The sequence below is a fragment of the Pipistrellus kuhlii genome, unplaced genomic scaffold (genome assembly GCF_014108245.1).
Source record: "Pipistrellus kuhlii isolate mPipKuh1 unplaced genomic scaffold, mPipKuh1.p scaffold_m20_p_3, whole genome shotgun sequence".
In the NCBI taxonomy this organism is placed as follows: Eukaryota; Metazoa; Chordata; class Mammalia; order Chiroptera; family Vespertilionidae; genus Pipistrellus; species Pipistrellus kuhlii.
Genome location: NW_023425529.1, coordinates 165581839 through 165596996, shown reverse-complemented (window position 1 = coordinate 165596996; position 15158 = coordinate 165581839). Strand labels below are relative to the sequence as shown.

General features: G+C 36.7%; 1 protein-coding gene across 2 annotated transcripts in view; it reads right to left on the bottom strand.

Moving 5' to 3' along the window:
- ZMAT4 (zinc finger matrin-type 4) overlaps nt 1-15158 on the bottom strand; it is a 317911-nt gene that overhangs the window by 47112 nt on the left and 255641 nt on the right. The gene's annotated exons all lie outside the window — the stretch shown is intronic.

The following is a 15158-nucleotide window of genomic DNA, read 5'->3' as shown; positions in this document are numbered from 1 at the left end:
TATATAATTCACTATATTAACAGACAAAATGAGAAAATAATATAATTTTAATAGCTGCAGAAAAGATCATTTGACAGATTTCAACATCCATTCATGATCAAAATTCTCAACAAACTGGAAAAGAACTTTCTTATTTTAATAAAAAGCACCCATGAAAAACTTATAGCTAATGCTATATTAAATGGTAAAATAGTGAACAGTTTCCTAAGATAAGCAAAAAGCTAAGAATGTCACTCTTATCAGTTCTGCTTAGTATTGCACTGGAGATTCTAGGCAGTGCAATAGAAAAGGATGTTTTCAGATTGGAAATAAAGAAGTAAAATTGTTTGTATTTGTAAAAGATATGATTGCTTATATAGAAGATCCTATAGGACCTGTAAAATAGCCACTAAAATAAACAAATTTAGTAAAGTCACAATACACAAGGTCAATAGAAAAAAAATCAATTGTATCTTTAAATAGCTACAAAGAACTGGAAAATTAAATAAATAAATAAATCCAGCATAATAGTATTAGAATATTATTGAATAAATTTATCAATTAATATCATAAAATATCTATGAATAAATTTATAAGTTATACAAGACTGAAAACCAGAAAACATTGTTGAGAGAAATTAAGAAAAAAAAATATGCCATATTTATGAGCTAAAAAAAAATCACTATTGTTAAGATATGAGCTGTTGTATTGATTCAATGAAAACTCAATAAAAATTTCAACAGGCTCTTTGTAGAAATATGCAAGTGATTTGTTAGATTTATGTGGAAATTGAATTAAGTAGGATGGCCAAAACATTTTGAAAAAGAAAATAGTTTAGGGACTCATACTTGAGGACTTTAAAGTTTGCTATAAAATTTGATATAATCATAAAAATATTACTTACATTAGCAAAAGAATGGAAAATATTCTATCAATGGAACAAAATTGCGAGTCCAGAACTAGACCTACACATAAAGGTCAATCCTATTGATATATAATAAAGAGTAATATGCCAATTTGTCTGTTGCAGTGTCCAAGTCAGAACCAGTCAATGGGTTGCACATGCCCAGGAGCTGGGGGGTGGGGACAGGGGCAGGGACTTCCACTCCCCAGGCGTGTCCAGTGCTAATCCCACCCAGCACTGAGGTGAAGCTGCTTGCCTGCATCCTTAGCCACAGATGTGATGCTATCTGCCTGTGTCCCTGACCTGGGATATGGCACTGCCTGTGTGTGTCCCCTGCCCCTACACAGAGCTGCTTGGGCTTTGCAACCCAAGGAGGAAACCAAGACAGGAGAGGCCTGGAACTGTGGATTCCCAGCACTTTAGTAACTTGGAAACAGCTCTGCTTGGAATGCAAGGCGGCTGTACATTCAGCTGAGAGGTGAGGGGGCTGAACATCACCATCGCTGGGCTCTGGTCAGTCTGGGGCCTGAGCGTCCACCACGAGAAGGAAAAAATAGAGGGAAGAGTTCTGAGGAAGGGAGGACAATCAAAGGAAATGTGTCTAGACTTTCCCCAGCCCTCTTCCCTCTTTCCACTGCCTAAAATGCCCCAGACCTGGCCACAGTTCTGTCTCCACCTTTTAGACCCCTGTTCTCCAAACACAGAGGAAAGAAATAAGGAAGGAGTTTGTGCTGCTTCCAGAGAGTATCTATATACCTGATCAGCCAGTCACCTCCCACAGAGGAAGGCCAGACTGAGGCTTAGGTCTGCTCCCTATGGGACCCACAGGTTGAGAACCGCTGCTGTAGAGCCTAAGACCATTGGAGAACACAGATATTTACATTACGATTCATAACAGTAGCAAACTTGCAGATATGGAGTAGCAACGAAAATAGTTTTATGGCTGGAGGTCACCACAACATGAGGAACTGTATTAAAGGGTCGTGGCATTAGAAAGGTTGAGAACCACTGTTCTACTCATTAATAAACCACTATTAAGAAGACAAAAAATTAAAAAGGTGAAGAGATTAAGACAAAAAGAGAAGAAAACAAAAAGTTAAGTCACATCCTAGGAAAAACTATTTGAGATACATATATTTTATACAGGCCTTGTGTCTAGAATATACAATTAACTCCTATAAATCAACTAAAAATGACAAACAACCCAATTTTTCCAAAGGACAAAATACTTGATCAGATATGTCATAAAAAAGATACCAAAAAATGATCAATAAGCACATGAAAAGGTATACAACATCATTTGTCACTCACCAGGGAAATAAAAATTAAAAAAGCAATTAAATACTGCCTCACCTTCTACAACTACTACTTTCAAAATAAAACAAAAATGTCAAATGCAAATCACTATGTGGGAAATAAGCTAATACTTACTCACACACCTGAGAAGACTGTAAAATGGTAAAACTACTTGGGAGAACTGTCCATTTCTTATAGAGTTAAACATATTTATCCCTATGACTCAGAAATTCTATTCCTAGACATTTATTGAAGAATGAAAACTCAAAATAATCTAAATGTTCATCAGTACAAGAATTGACAAGCAACTTAAGATGTATTTGTACAATAGAATAAAATATGGAAATTTTAAAAAATCTACTGAGTTATGCAACTACATAAATTATTCTCAAAATCATATAGGCAAAAATTCAGATACAAAGATCTCATACTGTGTGACTTTATTCATATAAAGTTCAAGAACAGCAAAGCTATCCTGCAATAACAGAACATTATAGGGGTGGAGACTGACTGGAAGGGAACATAAGACAATTTTCCAGAGGGATGTAACTATTCTATATCTTGATTCGGATGATAGTCACAGGGTATATTCATTGATCAACATTTATCAGATTATATAATTTCACATTTTTTAAAAGTTAGATGGATCTGATTCTACACAGAAATCTCAGCAAAATAGAGTCATTTAGTCCCAACACATTCTATTGTAAATTACTAAAAAGTAAACTTCATATTCATATTTATGCTTTTATAACCTTGCAACACAAAGAAGTATTTACATAAGGTTTGTGTAATAATGCTTACTAAAGCTGAAATCATTTTGAAAGATGATTAATAATATAAAAGTAAAAACAAGAGATATTTGGTTTTGAATTATTTCTTTCTCTTCCATCTTTTAAACATTCATTAATCAACATGTCTTGTGAATGAATTGGTTCTCTTCCAGTTTTAAAAAAATAAGCTATATGCCATGTATCAGCACTTTATCCATTTAATTATTTACTCTTCACAATATCCTATGAGTGGACACTATCATTATCCTGATTTAAAGATGAGATTTACTTAAAATCACAGAGCTATTTTATTTTTTTTTTTTTTTTTTTTTTAATATATTTTTTATTGATTTTATACAGAGAGGAAGGGAGGGAGATAGAGAGTTAGAAACATCGATGAGAGAGAGTCATCGATCAGCTGCCTCTTGCACACCCCCTACTGGGGATATGCCCGCAACCAAGGTACATGCCCTTGACCGGAATCGAACCCGGGTCCCTTCAGTCCCCAAGCCGACGCTCTATCCACTGAGCCAAACCGGTCCCGGCCACAGAGCTATTTTAAATCCATATATTCTGCTCAGAAGCCAATGCTCTAACCACTATTCATAGTATTTCTTCTGACAGGTAGAAATAGTAACAGAAATAAGAAAGGCTCCTCAGAGCTCATCTAAATTTCAGGCCTCCGCCCAGTTGATTGTGATTCAGTAAATCTAAAACAGAATCTAGAAATCTGCATTTTCTAAAGCTCCCTGAGGTACAAGTTTTGGATAAACCATTAGTCTAGCCCAAAACCCCATAAGAAACACACATTTCCCCCCCAATCAGAATAGTTTGGATTTGCTTATATTAGGTGGCTTTTTAGAACATGATTGAACTCTGCCCACTGGCCCAAGTTCTGCTTTTTTTGCACAGGTTTATTTACATCTTTTCAAATACATCAAATACCTGAAGAAAGTTATTCCACCCCCTGAGGCTCTGTTTACCAGGCTGAAAGTCCACTGGCATTTTGACAGGATTGTTCATTTTAATATAGGCTCATGTTCCCTGTGTCATCTCTATTATACATTCTAGATGGGGATTTTCTATTTGTCATCAACATATAGCTGGAAGTAGAAGAGAGTCGTCACAACTTTGTGCATCATTAATTCTATCGATACCTCTAAATCAATGTGTGTGTGTGTGTGTGTATGTGTATTTGTGTGTGCATGTGCCTGGTGACCCTGACCCACGTAATCTACACTCATATTGAACTTGCTATCAGTAAATTCTAAGTCTTTTCTACACAAGTTTCTGCTAAGCCAAATCTTCATTTATTCATTTTGATTGGTTGGTAGTGGCTGCCAGGGTGCTATGAAAATAATATGAGTCCTCATTCCAGAATATAAAGATTACCATCATCTGCTAGCCAAGTTTGACATTGATGAGGGGTGGAATGCCAGTGGCATACTTTTCATGTCTCTGTCATTCCAGTTATAGCACGTCAACATAAATCATAGAAAAATCAAGGCAAGGAAAACTCTGGTAAACCAGGGAGTCATCAACATATAGGTGGTAGTAAAGTCATAGAGATGGTTAGATCATCTGCAGAAATGGTGGTAGGTAAAGAGGAGAGAGCATGGAGGAGAGTGGAGGAACAGTTTGTACTCCATGATATCAGAGTATTGCTGATATGCTATCTCCCATTGATGCCTCTGGTAGGAGCCAGACCCATGGGCATCTCCAGCTCCCACTGGATCTCCACCTTCAGTGGAAACCTGGGGCAGATGTGGGTGTGAGAATCTCTTGCCACACCACAACCTATCCTGCAGTCAGCTGTAGTCACAGTCTCTAATTTGTCTTCATGGGTTTCATCCAGTGTGAAATCCCAGTCACTAGTGGCATCTGTTCACAGCTAGAAAGATAGGCTTTGGAGTCAAGCCAGGTGCTACAGAGGTGGGCAGGCATCCTGTGTAGTGGAAGTCCAGCAGAATTCTGAGCATGGCCTGTGTACAGTTGAGCTCAGTGCTGGGCGTGCTGAAGACCTGAGTTCTTATAGCCCACAAGAGGCAGAAGTAACTCATATTGGTGTCCAGATGGAGTCCTTATCCAGGTGTCCAGACTTGTGATTTGAGGCATCCTGGGCATTCCTGTTATATCCCATTGCCTCAGTCTTGACATAGCATTTGACATAACTGTCCTGGCTGACAGTGACTCCATATTGAGTCAAGGTGTTAACAAAGTTCACTCTGCTCTCACGCTATACAATATTCATTATAGACTTTGTACTTCTCTGACCAAACACTAATTGATAGAGGTGGTATTGAGGACACTGAGAGAAAAAAAAAAAAAGCTTTTCTAGAAGTATAAAGAAACCATTATCATATTTAATCCTAAAAACTTTCTAATGAATATTATTATCCCATTTCACAGATGAGAAAACTATGTTTCAAAGACATTAAAGTCAGAACTAGTAAGTGGAAAAGCCAGATATGAATCTACTTATTTCTGATTTTAAAGCAAGTAGCTTTAATAACTATACTTGGGCTCTTAAAAGAAGAAAAAATGGGAGTAAAGAAAGGAAAGTAGCCAAAACCGGTTTGGCTCAGCGGTAGAGCATTGGTCTGCAAGCTGAAAGGTCCCAGGTTCGATTCCGGTCAAGGGCATGTACATTGGTTGTGGGCACATCCCCGGTAGGGGGTGTGCAAGAGGCAGCTGGTCAATGTTTCTCTCTCATTGATGTTTCTAGCTTTCTATTTCTCTCCCTTCTCTGTAAAAAATCAATAAAATATATTTTTTTTAAAAAAGGAAAGTAAAAGAATCATGCTTTCAAAAAAAACAAAACAAAACCCTTAATTTGAAACTAATATGTAAAACAAACAAGCATAGCTGCTCTACTTTAAATGGGGATGAGTTGGAGGTCTCAAACTCCAGTCAGTTTCACATCAAACTATAATCATAGCATATATGGCACCCAAAGTAATGGACCATACCTAGGCAGAGTTTGGAAACCCCTGTTTTTTGTCATACTATTCATTATAAGGATAATAATGAGGCATGTTGGTATGTTCAGTCTTAGACTGTACTGTGGAATATCTCTTCCCTGTAAGTTTAAACTAAGAAAACTTCACTAAGATCAGGGTTTGCTACAGTACCAGTTAGAGGAGAGCCTGTATTACTCCATACTACAGCCATCACAGTATACAGGATGTTTACCAGTAAATGCTAGATCTTCTGAGTTCATCCCACTGCTTGCAGGCATAAACCACAGGGTACCAAACAGTCAATTAAACAAAGAACATGCATTTTCTAAGACAATCCTTTCTCTATTCAAATAGTATAAATGCAAAGCTTTGAAAATGGAATCAGAAAGTGAATGGCTTTGCATCTTCAAAATTTCCAAACAAAACCTGGAGCTATGAAATAAATTTATTCTCAGTAATTAAAAGACAATTTTAGCCATGTTGGCTGCCTGACCCAACAAAGGACTGGAAAATTGTTACCCTACTGTGAAGATTCAGAAGGGACAGAGTTCATGCTAAATATTTAAAGAGCTGCTTCATTGGAAGGTTTAGATGTGTTTTTATATGGCAGAGAATCAATGATACATTTCAATTCTTTGAGCAAATCAGCCCCCATATAACCTGGAATGTATCCTCAGAGGTTATCCCTATAAATATTATTTCTATTAGCAAGCTGCAAACAACCAAAATAATTGAACTGGTTTTAGTTTTGACTTCTGTGACTTGAACTGAATGCTAAGAAAATAAATAAATAAATAAATAATAAACATATTCTGAGGCAATTTTTTATTTGAATTGTACTCAAGTGGTTTTCAACCATATATTAAACAACACCATGTGGGCAAAATAGCTTCCTCCTGTCCTGGATGCTGGTGTCATACAAATGAAGATTCACGGAACAGGAAATGTACTTTTCCCTTTGGGTCCCATGGCAGTGCCACAGATCTCAGTGGATTTAGGCAACTAAATAACGTAGCAGAGCATTTTGTTTTGTTTTGTTTTGTTTTAGGGCAAAATGTTTTCATAAAATGTGTGCTTTTTCACAACACAATTTTTTATTACAGATTGTTTTCTGCACAGCGTAGAGTGTACTTCAGCCCGATTATGACATCAAGTTAAACAGTGGGTTAAATTAAAGCTCAAATCGTTGCTTGTTACTACTCCCCAGGGTTAGTAGAAAGCAGAGTGCAGAATAGAAGAGAGGCTTTTCCCTTCTCCTCTCTCCCTCTCTCTGCCCTGCAATGGTATCTCTTTCAAGCTATATCTCATTTTTCTTTTTCTCAAGAGCTAGGGATCATAGGCTGCTATGATTTCCCTACAGAATTGTCAGTAATCATGATAGGTCCACAGCTGTCAAAAAGTTGTAGTATTGGCTTTTTATCTGCATTAGCTGAGGACACAGTAATTGTCAGCTTTGTTAGAAGTCCAAATACATCTTTAGCAAACTTGCTTTGGAGCTGTACCAGCTGCCGGGTCAGTCAAAGGGCCCCAGGAAGGAAAAGAAGAATTGGTGTTACTTTTCAAGAGACCTCATCCAAGAAGGATTCCAAGTTGAAATATGAACAGCAATAAAGTCATCATTGTCAATATCTCCTTTTAATCTATTTATAAATGAGATTGTATTATTTTCCTCTTTTTTCTCTCTGTCATTCACACACAAGCAGGCCATTAGGTACATGACTGTAATCTTTGGTGTCCTTCTGGTTCCTTTGTTAATGCCCTTAGCTGGTTTGTAGACATCTGTCTCATTCGCCCAGGTCTTTATCCTGCTTTCACCAGAGAGTCCACCATACCCTGTAAGTCATGGCTATCTGCTGCTTCCCTGAAGCATTGACCTTTTAATAGGGATGTTTGATGCTAACAGCTTTCAACACTAGAAGAAAACAACTTTTAAGGTGGGAGTTTAGGTTTGACTATATGGGTCGGAGAGAGCTTTCCGAGAGTGGTCTTCCAATCACCAGTGCATCATAGCTTCCTGCGCTGCCCCTTCCTGGCCAGCTTGACACAGACAGCCTGACCTCTGGAGCCCCACTGTCACTTGCATAAAAGTGACCTTTCTCTGGGACACAAGGCAGGAGACCTCCCTATTTACCATCATCATAGCAGTCATATCTATTTACAAAAATATGCCTGATCTTGTGTGATTTCCAACATGAAAGAGAATAGCAGAATTCATAAGTTACAGATAGAGAAATAGTTGATTTTAGAAAAAAATTACACAAAATCTAGAAAATGACTGTGACTCAATAACTATCAAATCTATTGGGGACTGAAAATATGGGAAACAAAAGACATGAAAGAATGAAGTACTGATCATTTGCAGGAGGAGGAACTTGTATTTTTTCCTCTTTCATTTGACTCTTGTTATTAACCCTTGGGTGTCTTCATTCCTAATCTGTAAAATGGAGATAATAATTGTATCTATCTCAAACAGGGATGTGGGGGATAAGGACACATATATAATACCTTAATCAATAAAGAAAAAAAAAGAGTTTATATGAAAATCAAGAGTTAATATAAGTCAGTGATTTTAAAACATGAAATATCTGACTAGTTAGGGGCACTGATGTCTTTTCCTTTGGATGGTCATATTAAAAAAAAATGACAACAGCCAACACAATAGCCATCTGGTATGAATGAATCAAAATTATATCTCTTTTCTTTTTTTGTGAGGCTGGCAAACAAATCTAATATACTTTTTGGTGTGCCACAATATTTTAGTAATTAGTTTATGGGTGCCATGAGATAAAAACGGTTGAAAATTGCTGATATAGGTGAACAACTTCTAAAAGAACCAAAACAGCTCAATAAATGCAAACTACGAATGTTATTTTAATCACAGTTATTCTTTGCTTTGGATAAAAATAAAGACCAAACTCCTGAGTGGGAGGTTTTATAATTTAATATTCTAGAAAAAGTTCTCCTTTCTAGCATCCTGAGGCATATTTAAATATTCCTGGCAAGTTGCCTCCTCCACAGATGCTATTTGTACACATCTTTTTTGACAAGTCCAATGCTTTTTTCTATAACCAATCATCTTATATATTTGCTTGGCATAGAGTTAAATTAAAAATTATTTCTATTCTTTATTTTTTTTAATTTTTGAAAACATGGAAGATGTGACATTTTTCATCAACTGTTTGTAAGAAAGCAGTTGATACAGTAAATTTCAATATATTTCCCTACTTTGTTTTTAAATTGAGTGATTGAGGTTATTGAATAGGTAATTAGCTAAGGTCATAAATTAGATAAAAAAGGAAAAAGCAGAAGAGTATATTAGAAGTCATGTAATTATATTTTTTAAAAATTTTGGTTAATCCTCATCCAAGGATATTTTTCATTAATTTTTAGAGAGATTGGAAGGGAGGGGGAGAGACAGAGAGAGAAACATCAATGTGTCCCCTGGTGATTGAGCCTGCAACCAAGGTACATGCCCTTGACCAGAATCAAACCTGGGACCCTTCAGTCTGTGGGCCAATGTTCTACCCACTGAGCAAAACTGGCTAGGGTAATTATTTTTATACTTCTTTATTGTTGGAAGTATTACATATGTCCCCCTTTCCCTCCCCCATTGGCACCCTCAAGCCCGCCCCTGTCCCCCACCCTAATATTTTATTTTTTATTTTTAAGAAGCATACACAAGGATCCATCAGAAGACATGTTTTTTTGTGTTCTTTTTCTGTTTTTTCCTTAGTAACCTCTGTTAACAATACCATTTGTTCTCTAGGGTCCTTACAATTACTGTTGCTACCACCTTAGTTTAAACTCTCATAATTTTCCATCTGAGTGATTACAATTTGTCTCTACACCTGTTTCCCTGCTTCTGCTCTTATTCCCCTGCTTTAGACAATTCTCAACACAGCAGTCAGCGATTCTGTTAACACTGCAGTCCAACAGCTTCCCATTACACTCTGATTGAAAGCCAAAGTCATCACAGTGGCCTTGAACTGCCACACTGTCTGGACCTTTCTCGTCACCTCTCCCATTGCCTCAACTCTCTCTAATCCCCCCCTTGCACTCTCCTGCCTGAGGGCCTTGCCCAGCTATTCCCTCTGCTCATCCTCAATTCTGTGCATGGCTTGCCTTCAGCTCACTCACTTCTTCATTCAAATATCACCTTCTCTGTGAGACCTTTCTTGACTGCTCTGCTTATCCCACTTTCTATCTTTCCTTCTCTCATCTTTCCTCACAGTATTAACAGCTAACATAGTATAGATTTTACTTTTTAAAACAATTTTCTAAAATGCTGAATTCAAATCTAGCATTCAAAAAGGCATATATTTTTTTTATTTCTGTTAATCAAGATCCGAGGAGTGACTGGCACATAAAGGTACTCAGTAAATATTTAAGAGGATAAATGAATGAGCCAGTGCAATGAATAAGTATTAAAAGATAATACAGGTAAGCTGAACTCTAAAAAAATATATTTAACCTTTAGAGAAATATCTATATGGCTTTTCTTTTTGGTCATCTGAATGGAAAAGCTCATTGAACTATCATTTGAATTTCATGATTATTTAAAACTAATATTAGTTGGTGAGGCAGGAAAGGTTTCAGGAGTAAGTATAGTGCCTCTCTTCCCGCCCCCCGACCCAAGATTCTAATGTGCCATTCCAAAAGGAAGTACGGAAGAGACAAAGAGTATGTGTATTTTTAAAACTTTCTGAGTTTTATGGTATAAAATTAAACCATAAATTGGGGGAAAAGAAAGCATATAATTCAGTTTTTTTAATTATGCCAATTTTCATATGCTTATGTTGAACATGAAAGTAATGCACAGTGTATATTTTTAAAATGTATAGTGAATTTTTTTTGAAATTCTGTGTGAACATATATAGGAAAATAAATAAAAGATTAGACCAGAAATCCAGTGAGATAAAAATCTGAACAGCTACAAAAGACACTTTGATGTTCCAACTGATGGTTTCTAGGCATAACTATAACCAAGCATGTGAATTTTTGCAGGATTTTTCCTGCTCAGACAATACAAATGACTGATCTCAGTCAATAGTTTCAATTTGTTGGGAAAATTTGACTGGAAAATAGTAAATTCAATAATAATTAGTACTGTATTTTTCGGACCATAAGACGCACTTTTTTCCCCCCAGAAGTGGGGGGGGAAAAGTCCCTGCGTCTTATGGTCCAAATATAGCCTACACATATACTTTTAAAAAAAAAGTTTTTTTACTTGCCCGGCTCTGTGTGGTCTCTGTGTGCTTGCCCGGCTCTAAAATGGTTCTAAATGCTGCTGTTTACTTTACAGGGTTGATTACATGTGTTTATGACTGTGATGTTGGGTTTTAATGCACATAAAATATTTTAGAACACTATTTGTTTCAGAATCTTTTTTTCTTCATTTCCCTTCTCTAAAAACTGGTGTGTCTTATGGTCCGAAAAATACGGTAAGTAGACAGTCAAATCAATCAATAGTTTTAAATTTAGGATTTTCTGAACTCTTACAAATATCTAACATCGACCTCTATTCTGAAATATTTCTAAAATAAATTCTTATGGTCACAGATTCACCCATTGCAATTTCTTTCCTCTTCCCCCTCATTAATTCCAAGTGCATTTTAATTTTCAAACATTCTGGCCTCATGTACTACTTGATTATAGCCCTGGAGAACAGGGAATGTCTAATTCATTTATGTATTTTCAACGTAGAGATGGCACATGGTAGGTATTCAGTTTAGGTTAATCAGCAGGACTCTGTCCAATATAACACACATATGTACACACACAAGCATGTACAATACATATATATGCACATACACACCTACATGTATAGATGTAAATGTTTTCTACACTGTCTTTCTGGAAGTGAAATTGAAAAAAGTCATCAAATAAGGGCTTCCTTAGTATAAGGGGTCTTCTCTATTAAAGGTTCCAAGATTGTATTCCCTTTGGTAAAAACATTGTCTTAAGGAAATGTCAGCTTGCTTTGATCCTAAGAATTGGTATATACAAAGAGCTGTGTAAGTATGTGGCTTTGTGGTCCACTAAGTATGGCTTCCTTTCTGAGGTCTATGCCTCAAGGCAGGTAGGAGAGTGGGTTGAAGATGTCCAGAAGGAAAATGTATAAGGAAGGTAATTGTTTGAACACATGCTGTATAAGGGGAAGGTGTGGAGGGAGATGGGATCCCTATTACTTAGTCCACCTGAGCCTTTAGTTCCCAGCATCAATCCGTCCTTCTGTCTGGCCTTCCTCACAATGCTATCCTCTGGGTTCCTTAGACAGTGATTGCCTCTATAGTCACGCAGAGTTCTTCACTTGGTCCTGAACTATTCAAACTATAGTACGATTTGATTTTTCTTGTGTTTGCATCTCCCCATTTAAACTAAAAGCTTCTTTAAAGCAACAATGGCACCCTAAGGAAGTCATCCTTTTATCTATCCCAACCCTGCAAAAATTCCTGCTCATAGAGCTGCTCATTAAACAGTTGAATAATTAAACATGTCTGTCTGTATAAAGTATGTATGAGGGGGTGCAGGTTAGGCTCTTAACATAGGCCAATCAGACCTATTATCAGTCCTTTGAAGTTGGTCAAACCACACATATTGGTAAAATAGCAGTCAGATTTCCCCCTATGGATTCTTCTTAATTTTCTTCTTACCTATCCTCACTTTCTGGATTCCTTGACAGATATTTGATTCAAGACTCTCTTGTATGCCACCCTTTCAAAAATTTCTTACAGCTTTGGACCTTGGCTTCCCTCAAATTTCAAGCCCTTTCAGTTCATCCGGCTACCTGTGAGGAGGCACTCCATGTTCCTGCCAAGCCAAGAGTCCCAATTCAGAGGGTCACAGAATTTGCTCTGTTAATGGCCAGATCTAGGCCCATGTCCCTTTATTCTATCTTGACATAGACACCGAGTTCCAAGGTAAGGCAGCACCTCTGAACTTTATTATTAGAAGAGTAATTAATGCTCCAATTTTTAACAGAGTCCAATTGGTAAACTTTATATAGCTTGTTTAAAGAATGAAAACAAATAAAAGTACCTTCCAATAATGCCAATCCTTGAAAACAAATGAAACTACAAAGAATCCACCAATAAATCCCCACTGATTATTGAATCCAGTGCTTGGAAAGCTTCAAAATGTCCAAGAAACTGAGAAATTATCCACAGAAGCACACAAGAATAAATGTAGAGAATACCAAAGATATTTGTTACATGCTCAGTGAATGCCTGTGTATATACTTATATTTTATCTTAGATCAAACAGGCAAACCTTTGTAAGCACCTCATACCTTATGTAGTAGACACTATTATAAAGCAAAAATGGGTTGTGTGAGGCAGCTATACAGGGCCAAAGTTTATCCCACGAGAGGATAGCCAAAGAAAATCACACAAAAATAGCCTAATCAAGTGGATGATCCACCAAATCATATACATTATTTTTGTTACATCTGTCTGGAAGGCTTGATTGCTAGTTGAAGCACTTAAGGCAAAATGAGTCGTCTGCCTCATTTGGATGAAAGCAGGAACAATTTCTTTCATAAATAGTGTGAATATAATTTAATTCTGTTATCTTTTCTGCTTGAGAAAAGTGCCTGGATTTCACACAGAAAAAAGAATTTGATGTTTGTATATTTGCCATGTTTTCCTTGAAACTGTAAATAAGAAAAAGATGATGCCTCAAAAATGCCTCATGCATTTTTGAATATTTGGGTCCTTGATTCAAATTTTCAGACTCTATAAACAGCAAAAAGGAGTGATAAGAAATGTGCAATCAAGAAAGAAGGGTGCATGTGAAATCTACACTGAACTTTCTCCTTCATTCAAACTGAATAACCAGATTTGCCCTTTTTCATTATTTGGCTGGTCTTAATTCATGTGTGTTATGGCTGCTACAGAGAGTTCTCTTTATTACTTTATAAAAAAAAATACAATTATCATTTTCAAAATGATCCAAGGTGGCATCTGCCATTCCTTTGAGTTCTGAGAATAGTGATCTGTGCTTAATTGAAAAGTTCCTTCTGCAAATGCAGAAGTTGTGCAATCTTTTGCTACAGAGAGTCACTTAAAAGTAGCTTTAATGGACCATGTAATAGCTTATTTGGCTGTGCTCTTTTATTTTAGCATAATAGCATAAATATTCCATTCAAATGTTGAAAAATTATTCAAAGCAAAAATACAGGCCCAGCATGTCAGCTACAGCATTATTTGGGTTGTGGTCCATTTAAAACTACATCGATGTGTCAACATTAATTGTGTGTGCTCAGACATTTACATATTATCTGTAGGATTTATCTGATCTCTGAAATTCACACTTTAACTTATTGTCTGGGGCATGTAATCACATTTAGAATAACATTATTCTGTCCTACACCAGATCAATGTAGGATTTCCTTTCAGATAAAACATTTGTTTGAGTTTCATTATTCTGGGCAGTAGTAAAGAATATCAATAAAGGTAAAAAGTTTCAAATGTTTAAATGGTTCTCAAAAGAGGTGAAAAATAAAATTTGACTATCATATATTTTAGTATTGCAGATAAGCAGTTTAAGTGTCACACTACATTAGAAAAAAGTACGGTCTGGAATTCTCCCTGCCCATAGAGAGCTGATTTTTCAGCAACACTTTTTTATGATCAGACCCCACTGCCATGGTTGAAAGGCAGAGGTTGTCCACTTAAGGGGAAGTACTTGGACTTCCTGTTCAAATACTGGTGAACTCAAGGCTCCACTCACAGCACCATTACTTAATGTCATAAGGCACTGAGGCCCAGTATCCTGCTTTGCAGGAAGAAAGATTACACCGTTCACTTATTGTGAAGAAATGAAGTTGGCAATATATGCAGAGTACTCAGCACAGTTCATGACATATTATGGATTCTCAGTAAATTCTCATTCATATTCTCTCTCTTCCTTCCTCTCATGAGTATGTGCATGCTAAATTATAGCCACTACTCCTCTGGGCAATATCATAGACCCAAAGACTCCTTTGTGTGTCAACAGAAATAGAGGCAAGAAATGCAGGTTCTATGCCAAATTAGTTACTTTGTGACATCCACAGAAAATTTATAATTCCATATCTCTGGCAACTCAGGCTCCTCTATTGCCACCTCTTCTCCCTCCCACCAACACACACACACACACACACACACACACACACACACACAATATCTATTCCTTATACATTGACATTCCTCCAGTTTCTGTGCTTGGCCCACTTTATTCTTGCTTTTATTTTATCATCAATCTTAT